The 21747-nt window shown below is 34.7% G+C and overlaps 1 protein-coding gene across 1 annotated transcript in view; it reads left to right on the forward strand.

Moving 5' to 3' along the window:
• The first annotated feature begins 6 nt into the window (after positions 1 to 6).
• The window catches only part of AFTPH (aftiphilin), an 86815-nt gene continuing 65074 nt past the window's right edge, over positions 7 to 21747 (forward strand). The window contains 1 exon segment of the mRNA XM_051975387.1: positions 7 to 159. The gene's annotated coding sequence lies outside the window, so the exon portion shown is untranslated.

The following is a 21747-nucleotide window of genomic DNA, read 5'->3' on the forward strand; positions in this document are numbered from 1 at the left end:
GCGGCGCTGAAAGTCCAGGTCGGTGTAGATGGCGCCGCTCCGCTGAGAGGGCGGCGGGAAGGTTACCCTCCCTAGTCGCCCACTCCGCTCCGCCCCGGAGGAGCCAGTTCCTCCCCCGGCCCCGAGCCATGCCCATCGCGGCCGCCCTGGAGGAGCCAGGTAAGAAGCGGCCGCCGCGCCGGGTCTCCTCCCCTCCGAGGTCGGGGCTGCCGCGGCGCTGGAAACTCCCGCCGCGCGGTCTCCGCGGCCGACCCGCGGGTGGTAGGGGCATGGGCCGAGAGTGACGAGTGGCGGGCGGTGGCGGCTGCGGCGAGGGGCTCCTGCCCGGGGGGTGCGGGGAAGGAAGTGGCTCTGCGGCCCTGCGGGCGAGCCCGTCCTCGGGGGCCGGGGCTGGGGCCGCTTCCTTCCCCGCACCGTGCTGCGGAAGCTCCGGCCGCCGCCCTGACACTCCTTGCGCCCCTATTCTCCAGCCCCGGGCCGGGGCGATCTCTCCCCCTCCCCGACTGGGCCCCATTCCCACCTGGACCCAGCCCTCGCCCTTCTCCTGCTCCCAACTCCTCTATACCTGCCCTGATTTCCTCCTCTTCCGCTCCCTCGGAAAAAAGGCAAACGCACACACACCAGACACAGACACAGATATGCACAGTTGTGAAGTTGGGAGCTTTGCTTTCTCTTCCCCACCCTTCGCCCCTTCCTCGTGACAGGTGTAAACACTGCCCCCTTCCCCGAGGCCGCCGCCCGTGAACCCGCCGAGCCACCTGCCCCTCTCCGCGTGCCCTCCTCCCCCTGTCACCCTACTCAAATCATTTGTGCCTCGGATTACGATTAATTTAGTGAGGTCCGAGCGGACCTCACCGGTTTGAGAGGTAGGATGGCCTCGCCTCAAGAGGGGATTGGTTTAAATGCCTAGGAGGGTGGTCCTAAATTCTGCTGGGGTTTTACCCCTCTGTGGGACTGGAGAGAAGATCTGGCCTGTTTCTGTGTCCGGATAAGCCTCCAATTTGGGTTGGAAAAAAAAGGAATTTAATTTATCTTTTTTCACTGAGTAGTTTGCAAGCGGAAGCAGCGTTGAAGTTGCTTTCGTGCTTTTTTGTTTGTGTTTAAATTTCTTCCTCCTAGAGGGAAGTTAAGTCGAATTAAGCTTTTGAACTGTACCTAAAGTTAAGCTTTCCCTTCCTGCCAGCGAACTTCCCCAACTTTTGATTCCTTTTTTTTTTTTTTAAAAGAATAGGGTTTACCTTTGAAAATGAAACTTGTTTGTAATTTTGAAGTTGCCTTTTTAGCCATTAATAGAAACTAATGTCACAACACTGAAATGCTAACTTGGCTAGTAGGATGGATCAAAAGTTTTCGTACTTTACTAACTTAAAATGATGTCTTTTGTTGTAGAGATCATAGTTGGAAGAAACTTTAGAAGCAGTTTAGTACAATCCCCTCATTTTACGTATGAGGACATGAGATCAGAGGTGATTTATCCAAGGTCACATAAGCAGTACGTGATAGCTCACATTTGAACCCAGGTCCTTCTGACTCTAAAGCCTTTGTTTTTGCCAGTATAATAAATTATTTTAACTTTTACTGAAATATTCTTGACATTAACTCATCATTATTAACTATAGTAAATAAAACATCAGTTTCCTGAACATTGTCTTAACATTTTATCCACAGAAGCATTAGATGGTGTAATCATTACAAAATTGTATTTTAAATTTGTAGAAGAAAAGCATGTATAATAAATCGTATGTGTTCCTCTGTAGAGGACATAGGTAAAATTTATAAAATGTTATGTTGTGAAAACTATTGAAGGTCAGACTTTTTGGTAGAATTCAGGAAAGATTAGTTTTGAAAATGTATCTTTGTTTTTTCTTTCTACTCTTTTAATCATGAGTACAGTGGACATTTATTTAGTATTTACAGTAGATATTTAGTATTGCATAGTTCAATTTCTTGATATGTACAGTTATTTAAGTGTTATAAAGCAGTGACTTTATTAATTTAGATGTTGCAGGGACAGAAGTTATCAGTAATCACATTGTCTTTTACAAAATCAGATGAATCTTATTTGTTAAACAGTTTGGAACTTCATTCTCTGAAATTTATGTAGGAATGTAAGAATTATTGTAAGCCAGGTTTGTAGTCCTACAAAGTTTCTTTTTTTAATTGAGTTCATTTAGTTAAAAGCTAATTAACTAATTCAAGAAAAAAACATTGCTGTGTATCAGTATGGAATGTATACTTTGTATAACTACTAAAGCCTACCCCAAGGAAACTAATCGGCAGTTATCACCATATGAAGTGTTCTGCTTTTCCTCAAGAATTTTTAAAAATGCCTAACGATAGAAAGTACTAAATGTTAAGATCTTTTAAAAATCTATTATAAAATTTTTCAATTGAAAACTTTATTACCCAACTGCATTTACTATTAGTAAATTATTAATCTGTTATTTTGTATTTTATATTTTTCCTATTAGACAATGCAAAACGTTATTTTCCCCAGTGTATGAGTTTCCAGGCAGAAATTTTTGTATTCACTCTATTGAATGAAGAATTTATTAGTATTCTATGTGTACTCCAAAATGTCATGCATTCCGTGTGTTTGATTTGTATCTAGTTAGTTATAAAATGATTTTAATGTCTCCTATTTCCCCCCTCTTCCCCATCCCATGCTTGGCATGTATATCTGAGACTTTACAGTTGTTATGTAATTAGAATTTCTAGTCACACTTTGTATAAAGAAAAAAAGCAGTTACCAAAAATTCTTAAATGCCTTAAAGAATTAGTTGGTTTGAAAGTTTGAGATAGGTATCTGATAATTCACATTAAAACATAAATGATTATCTTTCAAGACTTCTCTTTTACATTACAAAAGGGGTAGAGCTTAGAATTTCTTTTCCCTTTCCTTCCTAATAAAACTTGAATCTTTGGGGGTTTTTACTTTCCCCCATCCACAAAATATCCTCTCCATCCTTCTAATCACTGGTTGATATGATTGTAAGAGGAAGGACGACCTCATTTTAGGACCAGATAGTAAGAAGTAAAAGAGACTTAGTTTATATCGCCCAGCCAGTCATTTTACAGGTGAGGAGTCTTGAGGCCTAATTCTTTCCCTTCCCATTCCTACTATTCCTATCAGAACCCTCACCTCGACCTTTCTCCCCAGGCCTCTGTTGCAGCTCTTTCTTTACAAGCCCCTTCTCCCCAAGTGCATCTCAGGTGCTTCTCTTCTAGCCTCCAGATTCTCTTTATTTTTACCAACTGTAGGCTAAAACCAACTTTCACTGCTTTTGTCCCAGTTCTAAATAAGTAATTTACAGAGAGACAATTAGGTCGTAAATTAGTAGAGTTTGTTTTTCTTTTAGTGTTTTTAATATACATTGGAGAGGTAGAATGATAGAGTACATAGAGTATTATGAAGACCTGGATAACCTGCCTCTGACACATGCTGCTTGTGTGATCCTATGCAAATTAACCAGTGCCCTAGGATGGCATTCACTCTCCTTGGTAGAGTTTTCATCACCTTCCCAAGTTTCCTGTATCAATGAAATCACAGCTCCAGCCCCTATCTCCACTTCTCTGCTTTGAAAATGCAGTAGCTATCAGCAGGAGAAATATCCCCTAGACATTATAGTAACATAAATGATTTATGACTTTAAATCCTTATGACTTTGTCATAAGCAATTTTCAGTAAAATATAAATTTTCAGTAGAATTTTTTTCCCCTGAAGCAACTGGGGTTAAGTGACTTGCCTAGGGTCACACAGCTAGGAAGTGTTAGGTGTCTGAGATTAGATTTAAACTCAGGTCCTTCTGACTTCGGGGTTGGTGCTCTATCCACTAGAGCCACCTAGCTTGGGCACTACCCGGCTGCCCCAGGTAGAATTTTTTTAATGTATACTTTAAAACAGTAAAGATTGTAAAGTTTTTATCATTATAAAAATGGCAACTCTAGATTGAAACTTCATAATAGTCAAAACAGCCCTATTTTACTTTTAGCTTTTGAGTTCTTTGAAATGAGTGTTTCAGAAAGGTATGTTTCTAGTTTAGAGCAATGATTTGTTTCTATTTGTTTATAATAAAACTCAAAGTTTCGTTATATAATCATAGAAATTTTTAAAAAATTTTTTGAGGTGGGTATGCTGTGGACAAAGAATACAACACTTTATTATTTTAGAAACTAAGTAGACTCTTAAGAGTTTATGTATTATTTAAACAAATATATGTTGTAGTGTGCACAGCTCAAATAGTTGGTCATTTGGCATTTCACTTCTTCCTTTAATATAGCTCTCTTTTCCTAAACTAGTAAGCTCTTTGATAATGAAAGGGTAATAAGAGCTCTTCTGCCTTTTGCTAAAGTGTTTGTCCGATCAGCTAGTGAGTATAACATTTAAACAGAGAAATCCACTGTGGAGCAACCTTACCTTGATTTTTTCTCTTTATCAAATACAGCTGAAAGTTGATATGGCATATCATATGCCATATAACATAAAGGATGAATTTATCCCTAATTTAAAAAAATGGGAATCTTATTTTTACTAGGAATAGATAATCTAATGTAACCCTGATGTTAATAAAATGTTTCATCATTCTTTTAAATTATTTTTAAAGGCATTTGTGAGAAACATTCAGGCTACTTAGAAAAAAACATTTATAAAAGTCAAGCTGAGAGATAAGTTAGGCCAAATGAGTTAAATACTTATTCTTTTATGTGTGTGTAGATCATCTTACACAATGCATATTTAATTCTTAGGAAACAAGTTCCTTCCCCAGAGCTGAGTACATAATAAAGACTTTGCAACTACTGTAGCATGATGAAATTTAGTTAAGATAACTATATGACTTTTATTTCTAAAAATCAAGTCTTTTAATCTCAGGCAGTGTTATAAATTGCAAAGATTTACTGAAGAACCAGGAAGTATGTTTAATATTGTTTTGTATCTGGAGGAATAAAATGCCAGATAAAAAATCTGTGATACCTTTATAAAACTGGAAGTTGGTGAGGGTTGTGTTTTTAAGCTAAAGGAATGTTGGTTATAAAGGTGACATTTTTATTAATATGGCGCTGTTAATATTGTTTATATAATATTGGAGGTCATTCCTTAGTTGAATATTTGAAAGGTGTTCGGTAGTTAACCTTTTCAAAGAATGGCTTACAATAGTGAAAATCTTTTCTGATCTAGAGGCACAGTGAATAGAAAACTGGGCTTATAGTCAGAAAAACCTGAGTTCAGAATAGCCCTATTTACTAATTTTTTGACTCTAGTCAATTCATTTAGCTTCTATTTGCCTTGCCTTAGTATTTTAGATATGAGTAGCATCTCTTTTGCAGAAGTGTCAAAGTGCCTAGCAAAAAGTAGTTGCTATATAAATGCTTGTTCTCTTGCCTAATTGTTTTTTGTCTTTGAATCCTCTTTACATGGTACAGTGGTTGTTTTATAAGTGCTTGTTAGTTGATAAGACTTAATTAAACCTTAAAGAGGTTTTTATGTTATGAAACAAAATGTTTCTGTTTTTTCCCACAACTATGTTAAATGTTTTTGGTCAGTGCTTATATCTAATAGATCATCTTATTTACTTTGGCTTTTAAAAATCTTTTTCCTTCTTAACTATTTATTGTCTGCAAACAGTTGTTGGTCTCAGTACATGCAGACAAGATATTCTTGTTGCAGTAATATACTCAGAATGGGGGAGAGGGCATTTTTCCTCCCTCCCAATTTGACTTTGGAGGCAGACTTTTGTTTTTCATAGCTAGTTATAAAATTGGGGGGGGGGATTACTTTAATCATAGAAGCTGAATTAAATTGACTTTTAAAAAACATTGGAATAATAGAATTATTACTAACTTTTCTTTAATATTGTAGGTAATGGGAGGGTCTTAAGTAGGTTGTATGAATAGATAGAAGATTCAAAAAATGTTGTGGAAGACAAACAGCACTCAGACATCTTCCTCCGTTATCCGCTCCACCTTGTCTGCCAAAAAGATGTGCCCTTCTTGCCAAAACTAATGTTTCTGCATGCACCAGTGATCTAATCCCCTACTTACTTTTCTCGCAAATGGTCACTAGTCTCATCCCCAATATCTCATATTCAGTCTTTTCTATGTACCCCATCTTTGATACTACTATCTTATAGCTGTCCTCACCTCCTTGATTAAATTACCTGAGAAAGTCTTCTACAGTTGCTACTTCAACTTATTCTTTGTCTTATAAACTGTCTATAATCTGGCTTTTGGCCCTTAATTATTCAAATGAAATTGCCTTCTCCAAATTAACCATGATCTTTCAATTGTTCTATCTAATGACCTTTTTTCACACCTGATCCTCCTTGGACATCTCAAACTGATTATTCTATTAAACAAATTAAACTTAAACAAATATATCCAAAACAGAAATTTATCTTCCCCAAGACACATATAAACCTTTCCTCGTCCAAAATGTATTGTTATTGAGGCTACCCCCAACTTGGGTATCATCTTCAGCTCTTGCATCTATGGTACATAACCATTCTATTGTCAAATAGTACTTTTTTCCCTCTGCTCTTTTTCTTATTTCTTCTCTTCACTCATCCAGCTCTAGATAGATTATAAGATATTTATCACTTTTCACTTGGAATGTTGCAGTAGGTCTTTAATTGATCTCCCTTTATCAGGTCTCCTTACCATAATCTCTCATCTCAGTTGCCAAAGTGATTTTCCTAAATATAGAAAAAAGGAAAACATTTGTTTGACATGTAAATCTTTCACAAACTGGATCCTTTCTTACATTTTACTTTACTCTGTAACCCACCTATACTGGCATGCTTATTTGCTGTTCCTCACATAGGATGATCCATCCCCTGGCTCTCCACCTCAGAATTGGCTGCTCCTAGTTCCTGGAGGAATTCCATTTTTTTTCACCTTCAAATCCTCCTTTTTCCCCAAGCTTCCTTTGAGATTCACTTCAAATCCTGTCTACTACAAGAAGTCTTTCCTTATCCCCACCTTATTTTTCTACCCCATGTATGTGTTTTTTTATGTACTTAGGTATTTGGATATTTTCTGCCCCGTTAGAATGTGACTCCTTGAGAATTTATATTCCCAGTGCATATCACAGTGAACACTTAATAAATGTTTGTTGACTGACTAGTTATGAGCTGACTGTAATAGTTTGTCATTATTTTTGAAGAATTTGTTAATTATACTAAAGTATTTTCATTAGTCAATTTATAACATCAGTACCCTGTTTTGTGAAAAAAGAATGTTTGAACTAGTTTAAAAAAAAAAAAAAAAACCTCTTAAGCCGTTGTTTTCATTAGTTTTTTCACTTGGCCTTTTCTTTTTTAGAATGAGTATGCAGTGTATTGAGAAGAACATTGATTTGGAAATTAGAATTTACTAAGCCCTTGTTAGGGACCCAGGACATATGAGTTAGTTGTTAAAATATGACCAGTACCTCTGGTATGAGGACTTCTTCATCCACTTTTGGTATTCACCTGGCTCCAAGAATCTGTAGCATGTAGCACACCCTATTAAAAACTTCTTGGTAGATGGGTTTAACCAGGTTGACAGTAACAAGCCTCAAATCCATCAGTGAGTTAATAGGATGTCTACCCCAAACATGTAAAGACCACCCAGTGGATGAGAACAATTTGTTCAATGGTCATGAAGTTGACTGAAGCAGGTGCTTTGGAGTGCTTAGTCAGACATCAAATATGGCATTGCATTGTCAGTGCTGTAAAATTATCCATGCATATAACTTATAAATAAAAAGCTATAATTAATTTTTTTTTTTTTTTTTTTTTTTTTAGTATGGCATTGCATTCTGAGCCATGGTCAATCATCTTGACATTTTTCTTGCCAAATTGGACTTCTGTGACTGGAAGAGAGAGTGAGACTTTGTGTAATTAAATCTAATTCATTAGCAATTCAAGATCACTCTATAATACCATTGATCCTCTTCTAAGAGGAAGGACCAAACAACAAATAAGTACATCCTGTTTGCCAGGCCTCATACCAAAATTCAAATTTAAAAAATGGGACAATTTACTGAAAAAAGTATAAACACAAAGCTACTAGTTACAAAGTAGTTACAAAGAGAGAACCCTAGCAGTTGGAGGCTTCTAAAAGCTAATACTCAAAATTGAGCTTTTTGAAGAAAATGATTCCTTGAAGTGGAGGTGAGGAGCATAGCATTATAGGCACAAAGAGCCTCAATGCAAAAGCAAGTGAAAAGAAATAAGAGAAACTGAAAGAGCTGTTTGGTTGGATTAGAGATTGTGGGAAAGGGGAGGGGAAAGGAGGGGAGGGAAGCGGGGATAATAGGTTAGGGTAAGATTGTGAAGTACTTTTAAACAGGTATTTAATACCATTATTCAAATGGTTTGAGAGAAAGTTTACTGAATAGATTTACACTGGAATATTGAGATACTTGAAACAAACTCATTGAGAAACTTTTATAGTAATCTAGGCAATAGGTAATAGGAGGATCTTAAGTAGGTCATAACTGTATGAGTAGATAGAAGATTCAAGAAGTATTGTGGAAGAAAACCAGCAAGATATAGGAGTTGTTTCAATGTGGGGTTAAAATCCTAACTCTGCCCTTTAGAATCTTATGTAATTTTGGATGAGTAGAGTAAGCCTTCTAGGCCTTTTTTCTCATCTGTAAATTGAGGATATTACACAAGTGACATTTCTTTCTGACTTCATTTGTATACAGATAGTCAAAGATTTTTAAGGAAGTCAGCTACGTAGTAACTATTCTGTCTGAAGACAGCAGTTTTGTTTTGTTTTGTTTTCCCTTAAATTATTTATGTATTCCTAAGCCATATAATTGAGCTTTAATTCTGCCCTGTGTAAGGAAAGTGCAAATGATTTAGTTTTTACTTTGTACAGTGTTGATTTCTAGACTATTATGAAGCTGATTTTTGAAAGTAAATCCTTGAAAAAAGAAAAAGTAATCCTGTAAGATCCTGTTAGGTAGCTGCCTTGAATGGCCTTAAGGGAAAAGAATACTGAGAAGAAAGGGAATTTTTAAATAGAGATAGGAAAGGCCATTGGGAACAGAAAACTCTTTAACTTCTTTTATTTGTTTATTTTTTGTGTGTCAGTCCAGCTAATGTTATGTAAATTGTTGCATATAAACTATTCTTATCGTATTCTTGATTTGTTCTGGAGTCATTTAACATGCTCTTTTTTTCTAGTCTTTCTCCAAAAGAGATCTAAAAAAATTTTTTGTTGTTTAACAACAGAAGCCGCACAATAAATATTTATTGAATTGAATGTTAACAATTTTTTTCCCCCACAGGAACTTATAGAATGTAAAATAATTATTTCCTCTTTTTTCTTTTGATGGCAATTGGAATTGGGTGGCTTGCTTAGAGTCAGACAGCTAGGAAGGTTTAGTATCTGAGACTGGGTTTATGGCTTCAAGGCACATGCTTTGTCCGCTGCTCTATTTATTCTCTAAAATCTTTCAAGAAGCAAGTCTTAAGAATATCTGGCATAGAAATACTTTTGAAATTTAGATTTTTCTCAAGTCACTTTTCATATAGTTTAAAAGCTAGGAGAAACATCATGACTTATTGTTCAAAAAAGATCTGCTATAAACTAAACATAATTGCTCACAGCACCATTGTAAGGTAATTCCTCCCCTCTTCCCCCCCCCCCCATACACACACACAAACAATTTTGTGGTGATAGATGTTACCATCATTTTATAGCTTTTCAATAATATTTTCCATAATTTACATAATCTTTCAATTTGAATCCGCATGGAATATGCATAGGCAGCTGTCTTTCTTTAAAGTAAATAAGCCTTGGATTTAAGTGTTTCCTTTTACTTTATATTAGTTATCTGAACATGGAAAGTTATTCATTCCATTTCTCAGTCCCAGGCTTAAGGACTAAGTTCAGACTTCATTTGAGGAAGTAGTTTCTATACAAAGAATTCTCCTTTGCTAATATATATCATTGATATATAGCTTCCCCTTTTCCTCCTCCCAATAAAGAAAGAAAAGGGGGGAAAAAGTCTTTAAGATAACTCCTACAAACTCCTTGGTATTATAACCATTAATAAAATAAGTTACTTATTTCTTGACTTCTAACTCTTAACTATTTTCTTTTCCCAGTAAAAAGCAAAATTTTAAACCAAGGGAAAAACATCATAAAAGATCAACCAGCTAGTTGGGTTGGAAGTACAGGTAATCTTTTATTTTGACTTACAAATAATAGCCTAATTAAATTTATACTTTTACATTTCTGCCCTATGTGCCAAAAGGACTCCTGCCTTCTAGAAGAATGTAGAATTTCTTGAATCTTATATAGGTAAATATATACTATATAAACATACGTATACATATAAATAAAAAGTGAATATATAGGCTTATAAGTATTAGTCTAGAATTTAAGGGCTGTTTTCCTTCCCTTCTCCCCAAATAATTTTTTAATTTGTAGGATCTAGAACAAGAAGAACTAGAGACAATCTAGTTCAACTTTCTTACTTTACATATAGAGAATGGATATCCAAGAAGGTCCATAGGGTCAGAGTTAGAGTTAAAAGTGATAGGTTCCAGCATCCTCTTTTTATGGATGAGAAAACTGAAGCCCACAGGGATTAAGTGCCTTGTGTGAGATCCCACAGATAGTAATTGACAGGGCTGGAATTTGAACCCAGATGCTCTGACTCCAGATGAGCTGTGTTTTTTCCATACCACTTTGCCAGATAACTAATGAGTAAACATAACTTCATTTGAAACTGTTACAAAATTTCTTGACAGCTTTTAAAAATGTCAGTTCTTAATTCAATTATTCTTTATATACATAGGAGTTATATACATATACACTACTTAAATGATATGTAGTGATTTATTTTTAAAAAAACAAACAAACCAGTGACTAGTTTTCCTTTGCTAACTGAAATATGACAGGTCAAATTTTTAGGAAATGGAAACTTATTTTTTTCATTACCTTAACAGACACATAATGGAGAAAATAAAGCCTGTCTCCAAACTCATATAGCATATGATAAGTCAAATATAAAGCACCGTTTTTAGATTATCCATGACATCACTTGTCCTCAAATAATGTGGATAATGTTGAGTTGATTACATTTTGTTAATTATTTTATGACCTCTGTATAATATTTCTATCAGTGAAAGATCTGTAATGATAATTGCAGTTTAGCGTGAAATACAACTTACAGGTATATGCAGAGAATATCTTTTCTTGGCTCATGGTTACTACCACCATAATTTCTGTTATTTTTAATTTCTGATATTTTTGATACACTTTGTAGAAATAAATCCAGGTCTCAAGCAAGAACTGATTTCATGAAGAATTTTTAATCCCAAAAGATAAACCTGGTTAAAGCATGTGAACTATTGAAATAGTTGCAGAGAAACAAAAATTAGAAAGTAAGGATAGAACAAATTGGAAGAATTTTAGAGTGTGAGGGGAATTGGAAATTAAGAAGCAGAGAATAACCAGTAGGCTTAGAATTATGAAAGGTTAAAGCTCTAAAGGATGTCTTTGGATAATCTTCATTTTACAGTTGAGGTACCAGAAGCTGAGAAATAAGTAGATTGCTCAAGGTCAGCAGCAGAGCTAAGACTAGAACCCTAGGATTCCTGATTCCTAATGCACAGCTTTGCTATTGCAACATTCTGCCAAAACAGTGAAGACTGGAAAACTGAAAAAGTCAAGTCACTTTATTTTTTATCTATAAAGTATAAATTTTATACTATAAAATATAAACTAAAATACTCCCTAGGAGAAATTAATCTAAGTCTAAAAATTGGCATCTTCAATTTTTACAATTTAAATGACAGATAGGGAAATATATTTAAAAGAATTATAAATGTTTAATCCATATCAGGTAAAAATAATTGAAACACAAAATCTTACAAAAACAAATGTTGAAGACAAACAAAAAACTTGTACCCAAGAAAAATGTCATTGATTCCATCCTTGAAAATTTCATTTCTTTTCTTCAGCTGTCTTCAGTTCTGTATTTATTTTCTTAGTTTTCCAGTCTTGTCCCAGATAGATTTTTTTAAATTTCAAAATGAATATTTTAAATACTTCTAATATGAATTTTTAAAATAAATAAAGCTTTTTCTTATTTCTCTATGATAATTTTAGTGTTGGTCTTGTTTTGCTGTTCAACTCTAATTAGGTTATTAAAAGCATTTCTGTACTTCCTCTCAAAAATGAACAATTTGGTCATATTTGGTTGTTGATGTTATTTCATTCAATTTAAATAATGTTATATCTATCATCAGTTTGTTAACACTGTGATGTATATGTGTAATCTTTTATTATTAAAATTGAGAAAATTTGAAAGAATATTTGACTGCCCAGTTTTTAAAATATTTGAAAGCATAGCTTTAATAATAGGATCATAGGTCCCTTATGTTTCTGAAAGGAACCTTTGAGATCATCCAGTTCATTATCTTCACTTTTTTAGACATGAAACTGAAGTCCAGAGAAGTTATATACAGACAATAAGTGGCAGAGTCAAGATTCAGATCCAGGCCCTGGGATTATCTAGACGGTATGGTGTAGTAAATAGAGGGCTGTGCTTGAGTTAAGATCTGAGTTCCTGCATACCCTTTGAATCGACAAATACCATTGTTAGTTCAGGATTTCAGAGAGATCCAAAAAAAAAAAAAAGGACCCACTTATACAAAAATAGGAATAGCAACTTTTTTGGTAGCAGCTAAGAATTGGACTTTGAGGGGATACCCATCAACTGGGGAATGGCTGAATAAGTTGTGGTATATGATTGTGATGGAATATTATTGTATTATGAGAAATGACAAGCAGATGATTTCAGAAAAATCTGGGAAGACATATAGGAACTAATATAAAGTGAAGTGAGCAGAGAGAACATTGTACCCAGCAACAGCAATATTGTAAGGTGAAGAATTGTAAATGACTAGCACATTCTCAGCAAAACCATAATCTAAAACTGTCCCAAAGAACCCATGATGAAACATGCTGTCTGCCTCCAGAGAAACAAGTGATGTCTGAATATAGATTGAAGCATACTATTTTTCACTTTAATTCTTTTTTGTTATTCAGGTACAAAATTATTAATATGGAAATGTTTTGCATGATTTGTACAGATAGAACCTATGTCAGATTGTTTGCCATCTCAGGGAAGGAGAAAGAAAAAGAATAGAATTTGGAACTCAAAACTTAAAAGAAAACAAATGTTAAGGAAAATTTTTTGGAGCTAGCTGTCATTCATTATAAGGGGAATGTGACCACTGATTAAGGCTGCAATACATACATTTTGATAAGCATAGAACAAAGAACAGAACAGAAGCCATCTAATTGGCCAGCATTACAAAGATGAATGATTATTATTAGCTACATCAAACAAAGACCACTTTCATTGTTAACGATGTGACAAGGTCAGGTTGTCCTAGCCAACTTGTCATTTCTCAGGAATACCCTACTAATCTTGTAGGAGATGCTGAGACAATTAAGGATTGTTTTAATACTTAATTGAGGAGAGAGGAATAAAATTTTACTTTAAAAAAAAAAAAAACTGAGTTCAGATTTCTTCTCTGACACTATTCTTTGGAGCAGTAAAGGTATTTAACTTCCATCTGTGGATCTTCAAAACTCCCTAGAACTTGATAGATAAACTGTAGCCTGGTCTATGGATGTAAGGATAATAATCACATAAATTTTGATTGTTTGAATTTTAAAATAAGCACATTTTCCTACTATTTCAAGCTGCTTCAAATAGACCCATAGTCACTATTGTTTGTTATTAATTGCCATGCATATAAATATTGAAACAAGAGACTTCAGCTTTGCTTGCTGGGATTTATTTTGCTAGGTTTTTTTTTTTTAAAAAACATGAATTCAGTTTTTTCGGGGGGTTGATGAATAGTATGAAAAAGATAGGATAGGTAAGGTCTTAAGAAATAGTCTTGGGTTGTTTTAATTGTTCTGAATTTTTTTCTGATAATGAATGTTTTTCAAAGTTGTTATGTTTTTAGTTTTTTATATAAGCATACTTTAATGTAACATCAAGAAAAAAGGAGTGAAGCCAAATGGAAGATAAGTGATTTATCTTTTACCTTTAAAAGAAGTCATGTTTTACATGAGTATAAAGTCATTTTACTTATGTAAATAAAAAATTATATATGTATTTATACATATATAGACACATGTGAGCTATGCAGTACACATTTCATAGCCCATGATTGTGGTCTTGTGGTATTTTGAGTTTTTCTTTTTCAGAAAGTATAATGTTAGATCATCTTAATGAGGTGAAATAACGTCAAGATCCATGAGAAAATTTAAGAAAAAAGCAAAATTGTACATATCTATTCATTCAAAAAGTATTAAGCTTTTGCTGTGTGCCAGGTACTAAATGTACTAAGTCTGAGAAGACATATACAGAAACCTCAAGGAACATATATTCTATTAGCAGAAAATGAAATACAAAATGTATACAGAATAATTTCCAGGGAAGGGAGGGAGGGTTGGGATTAAAAACTGGAAGGATCAGGATACCTGTGAATTGAGCTTAAAAATTTTCAGGAAATAGGTTTCTAGCGGGAGGTGTGGAGGGAGAAAATTCTGTTTTTAGCCTGGACAAAGGAACAGAAAATCCTGTTTGAAGAACAGCAAACAATCCAGTTTGTCTAGAATCAGTCAAGAAGAATGAATTTATGTATCTAAAATGTGTTAGGCATTTTAGGCATGATGCTAGGTGCCACAAATATAAGTACAAAAGATGAATTCCTGCTCTTTAAAAAAAACTTATATTTTTAAAAAAGTCAGCTGAAATCCACCTCCTTCCCATCTCCTTTCTCCCACTGCTATTGAAAAGAAAAGAAAAAGCTACCATTCCAACTACATACACACACAACACACACACACGGCTCATTCTACAATTTGGATCTTTCTCTATCTGGAAGTGAGTAGTATGGTCCATTAATTAGTCCTTTGGAATCATGACTGAAGATTACACCGATCAAAATCTCTAATTCTTTTAAAGCTATTTGTCCTTATTGCTTGCTGTCAGTGTACAGATTCTTCCTCTGGTTTTCTTTGCTTCACTCTTAATCAGTTCATGCAAGTCTTCCTAGATTTCTCTGAAACTAATTCCATTATTATGAGACAAAAATATTACATTTATATACTATTAAGTTGTTTGTCTGTTACCCAGTTTATGGGTGTCCTCTCAGATTTTCATTCTTTGCCACATCAAAAGGAGCTATATTTTATACATCCTTAGAGTTAATTTAGCCAGTTGGACAGAGAACCAGGCCTGAAATAAGCTAGTTCATTTTTCCAAGATCAAATCTGGCATCATCCTAGCTATGTGTGATCCTGGGCATGTCATTTAACCTTATCTGCTTTAGTTTTCTCATCTATAAAAAGAGCTGGAAAAGTATATGGCAAAGCACTCCAGTATTTTTGCTAAGAAAATCCCAAATGGGGCCATGAAGGGTCAGATAATGACTGAAACCATATGTTTACTTTGCTTGTGATATTCTTAAAATATCCTCTCATTCATTCCATGTTCTCTGGTTTTCCTGTTAAGTAAGTTGTATTTTTGTTACCAAATCTAAGTGTATCTGTTTCCCTTTTTTAACTTGTTCAAATGACAGTGAAGTACATGGGTCAGCCAATTCTTCCACAGCTCTTTCCTCCATGTTTATGTACATGTCTACATGTACACCTTGATTTTGTGAGATGATTCACTCTCACCTTCTCTTACCCACTGCTCCACCTCCAGTGTATTGTTCTTCCTCTCTGCATTCTTTTTTTTAAGCTTTTTATTTTCAAAATATGTACATAGATTATTTTCAATACTCATTCTTGCAAAACCTTGTTTTTTCTTCTCCCTTCCCCCTTCTTCCTCCCCTAGATGGCAAGTAATCCATTATATGTTAAACATGTGCAGTTCTTCTATACATATTTCTACAATTAGCAATGCAGCACAAGAAAAATCAGATCAAAAAGGAAAAAATTGAGAAAGAAAACAAAGAAGCAAACAACAAAAGTGAAAAATACTCACTTCCTACTGTGCTTTCCATGCATACAGATGGCTCTTTCCATCACATGACCATTGGAACTAATCTGAATTATCTCATTGTTGAAAAGAGCTATGTCCATCAGAATTGATTATCATATAATCTTATTGTTGCCATGTACAATGTTCTATTGTCTACTCACTTCACTTAGTATCAATTCATGTCTCTACAAGCCTTCTGAAATCTTCCTGCTGATCATTTCTTATAGAACACTAATATTCTATTATATTCATATACCATAGTCTATTTAGCCATTCCCCAACTGATGAGCATCCACTCATTTTCCAGTTCCTTGCCACTACAAAAAGGGCTTCTACAAATATTTTTGCACATGTGGGTCCTTTCCCTTTTTTATGACCTCTTTAGGGTACAGATCTAGTAAAGACACTGTTGGATCAAAGGGTATCTTAAGATACTTAAGATTATCAGGACATAACAGAATCATTCTTTAATTAGTCACTCTTGTGTCCCCCTAATGAAAGGGTTCAGTGGAAATACCTGTATCAGTTCTTCATCTTAAAATGTAAGCAGTTTATGTTTGGTTCTTTATCTTGTTTGTTTGTTTGTTTGTTTGTTTTTAATGTTTCTTTGAACTCTTGTGTTTGGACTTCACTATTGCTACACAGCTCTGGATTTTATATCAGGAATGCTTGGAAATCCTCTATTTCATTAAAATTCCTCTTTTTGTCCTTAAGAATCATATCTGATCTTGGTGTTTGGTTTTGTTTTTTAACGTGGAAGCTATGGGTTTGGCTATAAATGCACCTGGGAGTTTTCATTTTGGATATTCTTTTGAAAGGTTACCATAGATTCTTTCTATTTCTATTCCGCCCTCTGGTTCTTAGAAATCCAGGCAGTTTTCTTTTAAGATTTTATGAAATAATGAGGTTATTGTTTTGGTCATGGCATTTAGGTAGTCAAATAATTCTTAATTATTTTTCTCAATTTGTTTTCTAGATGAGCTGTTTTTGCTTTTGATTTTGTTTTATTATTTCTTGTTGTCAAATGGAGTCACTGACTTTATTTAGTCCATTCTATTTTTCCAGGAGTTTGTTGCTTAACCAAGGTTTTGTATCTTTTGTGTCAAACTGTTAAATTACCTTTCCAATAATTTCTTCTGTAACTCATTTCTTTTCCAATTTTCCCCCTCTAGAACTCTCATTTCATTGACAAGTATTTTTAACTTTTTTTAAAAAAATTATTGCTTCATTTCTTCCAGGAATTCTTGTCGAATTTGTACATGTAATGTATTTTTATTTGAGGCTTTGCTTGTAGATACTTTGGAATATTCCTGTGCTTGCCTTGAACATCCCTGTTACTATAATAGCTTTTTATGGTGAAATTCTTCTTCCTCCTCCCTCTCCCCTTTGACTTTGGCTTTGATGTTAGGGCCAGGCATTGTGCCTCTCTGGAGACATCTGGGCTGATCTGTTGCTGCTTTTTGAAGAATTGGAGGGTTATAATGATTATCAGGGTACGCTTAAGCTAGCAATCTGCAAGCTTTCAGTGTTCCCACAATGGTCTGATCTAGAGTAAAGTTTTATTGCTGCCTCCTTGGTATAAGCTATGTGATTTTCTGACCTGGGTTTGGTTCTTGGCAATAGTAGAATGTTGCTGGATTCAGATGGGAAACTGCTATTTCAGTGACAGAAGCATGGATTTCTCTTGGATTAGAAATTCTTGCCATGGTTATTCCTTTGTAGATTTCAGAGCCACTTGCTTGCTGCTAATGCTCACTTCTGAACTTGCTTCTTTTTTAGTTCACTTCCCAGGGCCTCCCCACTTGGGAATGCCACCTCTGAAAATAAGAACTTTCATCAGTATGCTATGGATCTTTGCCCTGGAATTGGATAGGGGGTACCTATCTTCATTGAAGTGCTCTATTATGAGTCTACAGACATCCTGATATAAAGGTCTTAAACTTCTTATTTTGGTCAACAGTCTCCTGTGCCGGAATGCTCTACAAATAGTTCTCTTAGCAAATTGCCATCCCCAGTGCCCAGAGCCTTTTTTGTTTCCCCACATTGATCTGGGCTGGAAAAGTAAGTCATTAGCAAATTGCCATCCCCAGTGCCCAGAGCCTTTTTTGTTTCCCCACATTGATCTGGGCTGGAAAAGTAAGTCATTGTGATCTTGTTTGGATTTCACCATCCAGATTAATTCTGGTGTGTTTTCTGGATCTATTTGGAATACTGTTTGGACGAGTGTGTGTATGTATTGTGTGTGTACATGTACATGAAGGAACAAGTAATGAGGCAAAAAGGTAAGTTGAAGCAAGATTGTAAAGGCCTTTAAATGCCAGACTGGAGAATTTATGTTTTAATTATAGAGCCAAGAGAAGTTACTGGAGCTTCTTGGGGTCAGGAGGATGATAGTTAAAAATTTGTTTTTATATAATCATAAAATTTGAGAGTTAGAGGGAGCCCAATTTAGTTAAACCCAAGCACCAGAAGAAACCTTTTAGTATGCTCATCAAGCAGTTAGTGTTGCTTATCCTTGAAGACCTCCAAGGAAGGAGGAGGTGGTAAATTACCAGCCTATTCTGCTTTTTTAACAAGTCACATTGTTGTAAAATTTTTTCTAACATCAAAATTAATTGGATCTCTGTGATTTCTATTCACTACTAATGGTTCTGGCCTCTGAGACCAAATATCCCTGTTTGCTTTAACCAAATCCTTCTGTGATAAGAACTCAAGATCCTTTACCATCTTTTGCACTCATTTTCTCTCTAGTTTATTAGTGGTACCTAGAACTAAAAAAGACCAGGTGAGATCTAATGGACATGGTACAATGGAACTATTGTTTACTTTTTTTCTTGGTTGCTATGTCTTCCTTTAATACAGCCTAGTAAAGAATCAATGTTTTTGTTTTTGTTTTGGCTTCCACATCACACTGGCGATTTACATTGAACTTGTTTTCTATTAAAATCTTTCAGGACAACTGATATCCCCAGCCATGCTTCCCATTCCATCTTGTAATTGTGAATGAAGTTGATTTTTTTGGTATCCAAGTGCAGGACTTTACATTTATTTTGCTTATTAAATTTATCTTAATAAATCCAGTCCAGTGCTTTACTTAGTTATCTCTACTAGCTTTGTGTCAAATGCAAACAAGTGTGCTGTCTGTGCCTTTATTCAAGTCATTGATAAAAATGTTAAAAATAGCAACAGGCAAAAGGGAAGATTCCCTTCAGAGCCTCACTGAAGACATCATTCTATGTTTACATTGAACTATGAACACCTTCTTTTGGAATCTAGCCATTCATCCAGTTCTGAATCTCTCCATTTTATCCACAAGAATAGCATGATATCTTTTATCAGAAGCTTTTCTAAATTCCAGTTACAATCCATCCATAGCATTTCCCCTTACCTACTAGTTAGTAATCCCATTAAAATAAAAAAGAGCTTGATTTTTAGCCAAGATGGGTTCTTGATGAAACTCTGCTAGCTGTTTGTAATCAACATTTATCTTTCTTGATATTCAGCAACCATGTCTTTAGTGATACTTTGTAGAATTTTCCCAGAAGTTGGTCTCCGTGGTCTATTTTTTGCAAACCCCCCCCCCTTTTTTTTTTTAAATTTGAGACATTTTCCCATATCCAGTTTTGTGATAGCTTTAGAAATACCAATTTGGCAGCTTTATAGCAGACAGATTGGAGAAGAAAGAGAGGGGAAACAGGAAAACCCATTAGTATGTTACAGTAGTAGTAGTCTAGATAAAAGATGATTAGAATCTGACCTGGGTAGTGGCTGTTTTAATGCAGAGATAACTTTGGATACACGCTATATTGTAGAAATTGAATCAGTAAAACTGGGAAACTGATTCAGACATAAGAGAGACTGACTTCGAAGTTTCCATTTCCAATTTTCTAGAGCAATAGTGGTGCCTACCACAGTGATGGTATTTGAAAGGGTATTGTTTTAAATGCTTATGGGACATCCCATTTGAAGATGTTGAACAGGAGCTTAGATCCATAGTTTTTTAGGAAACAGTAGTGAGGAGGGAATTGGTAGATGAGGACTTAATGATAGAAAAAAAAATACTGGAAAAAATATAAATAAGCAAAAGGAACTTGAGCAAGAGAAAAATATCAGTTTTGTTATTATCTTGTAGGATGTAATCTAAACTTAAACTGTATATGATAGAAATTTGATTTTATATTTAATCCTCTTTTCTGTTCTTTTGGATGTTAAAGTGTTGGTGTTTGATAAATTATTTAAGTTCATAACAAAAAAAAAAAGAAAATACAGAGAATAAGAGTCAAGGAAGGGGAATACTTGTTTGTATAACACTTACTATGTGCCAGATACTGTGCTAAATATTTCACAATTATTATCTCTTTTAATTCTCATAACCATCCTGGAAAGTAAGTGCTAGCATTATCCCCATTTTATAGTTGAAGAAACTAAGCGAAACAGGGATTAAGTAACTTGTCCAGGCTCATATAGGTAGTAATCAAGATTTTAAAATTTTAAATGAAATCCTATCAGACCAAAGCATTTCACCAAGGAATCGTTCATTTTAACCAACTTGGATTTATACCAAGAACACAAGGATGTTTTACTTCATGGAAAGTCAGGCATAATTAATCACATATAAACAAAAAACATTCAAAACTATTTGACTACCTCAGTAAGTCTTAAGGAAAAAGGCTTTGAACAAATGCAGTGTTCATTTATCCTCAAAAATCTACAAAATATAGGCATAAAGTGACCTTTTAAAAATATCATTAAAAATATCTGAAACCAAAATCAAGGGTCATGTAAAATAGGTATAACTAGAACCTTTTATGATAAATGTGGCAGTAAAGCAGGGATGTCCACTCTTGTTTGATACAGTTCCAAAAATTTTAGCAATAGCAAATAGAAGGGAATTAAAGGCATTATTGTTCAGTGTTTTTCAGTTGTTTTTCAGTGTTGTCTGATTTTTCATGTCCCTATTTGGGGTTTTCTTGGCAAAAATACTCGAATGGTTTGCCATTTTCTTCTCCAGCTTATTTTACAGGTTGAGGAAATTGGAGCAAACAGGATTAAGTGACTTGCCTAGAGTCACACAGTTAATAAGTATCTGAAGCTAGATTTGAACTCTGGGAGATGAGTTTTCCTGACTCCAGGCCTGGTACTTTATCTACTTTACCACGTGGCAGCTTTTAAGGGCATAAAGATAGTTTAAAAGGAGATAAAACTATCCATATTTGATATGATAGCTTACTTTAAAAATCTTCGGGAATTAAAGAAAACACTCATTGAAATAATAGCTTTAACAGAGTTGTTAAATCAACTGCATTTTAATATAATAATAGCAAAATAAAAAAGGCAATAATAGGGAAATCTCAATCCAAATACTACAAAATACATAAGATATCTTTAAATCAGCCTATAAGAGCACTCAAAATACTTCGTGAGACTATTCAGCGCTAACAGCTGACCTGTGTCAATATAATAAAAATGATAATCTAGATTATTGTTTTAAGGTCAATTAAATTATCAAAGGGGTCCTCTACTTAAGTTTTTTTTTCCACTTTTGGCTCTTAGTTGTCTGAGAAATTTTTATATAATCCCATGTATGAAGTATATAAAATAGGTATTCAAATCAAACATGCACTGATAATAAATGAAAATTCTGTGACTTCCATATTGAGTTATGAGAATCCATATGGGGTTTAGAAGTTTAAGAAGCTGGGCTCTACAGAACTTGATAAAATAATTAGAAA

Source organism: Antechinus flavipes, chromosome 2, assembly GCF_016432865.1.
Source record: "Antechinus flavipes isolate AdamAnt ecotype Samford, QLD, Australia chromosome 2, AdamAnt_v2, whole genome shotgun sequence".
Lineage (NCBI taxonomy): Eukaryota > Metazoa > Chordata > Mammalia > Dasyuromorphia > Dasyuridae > Antechinus > Antechinus flavipes.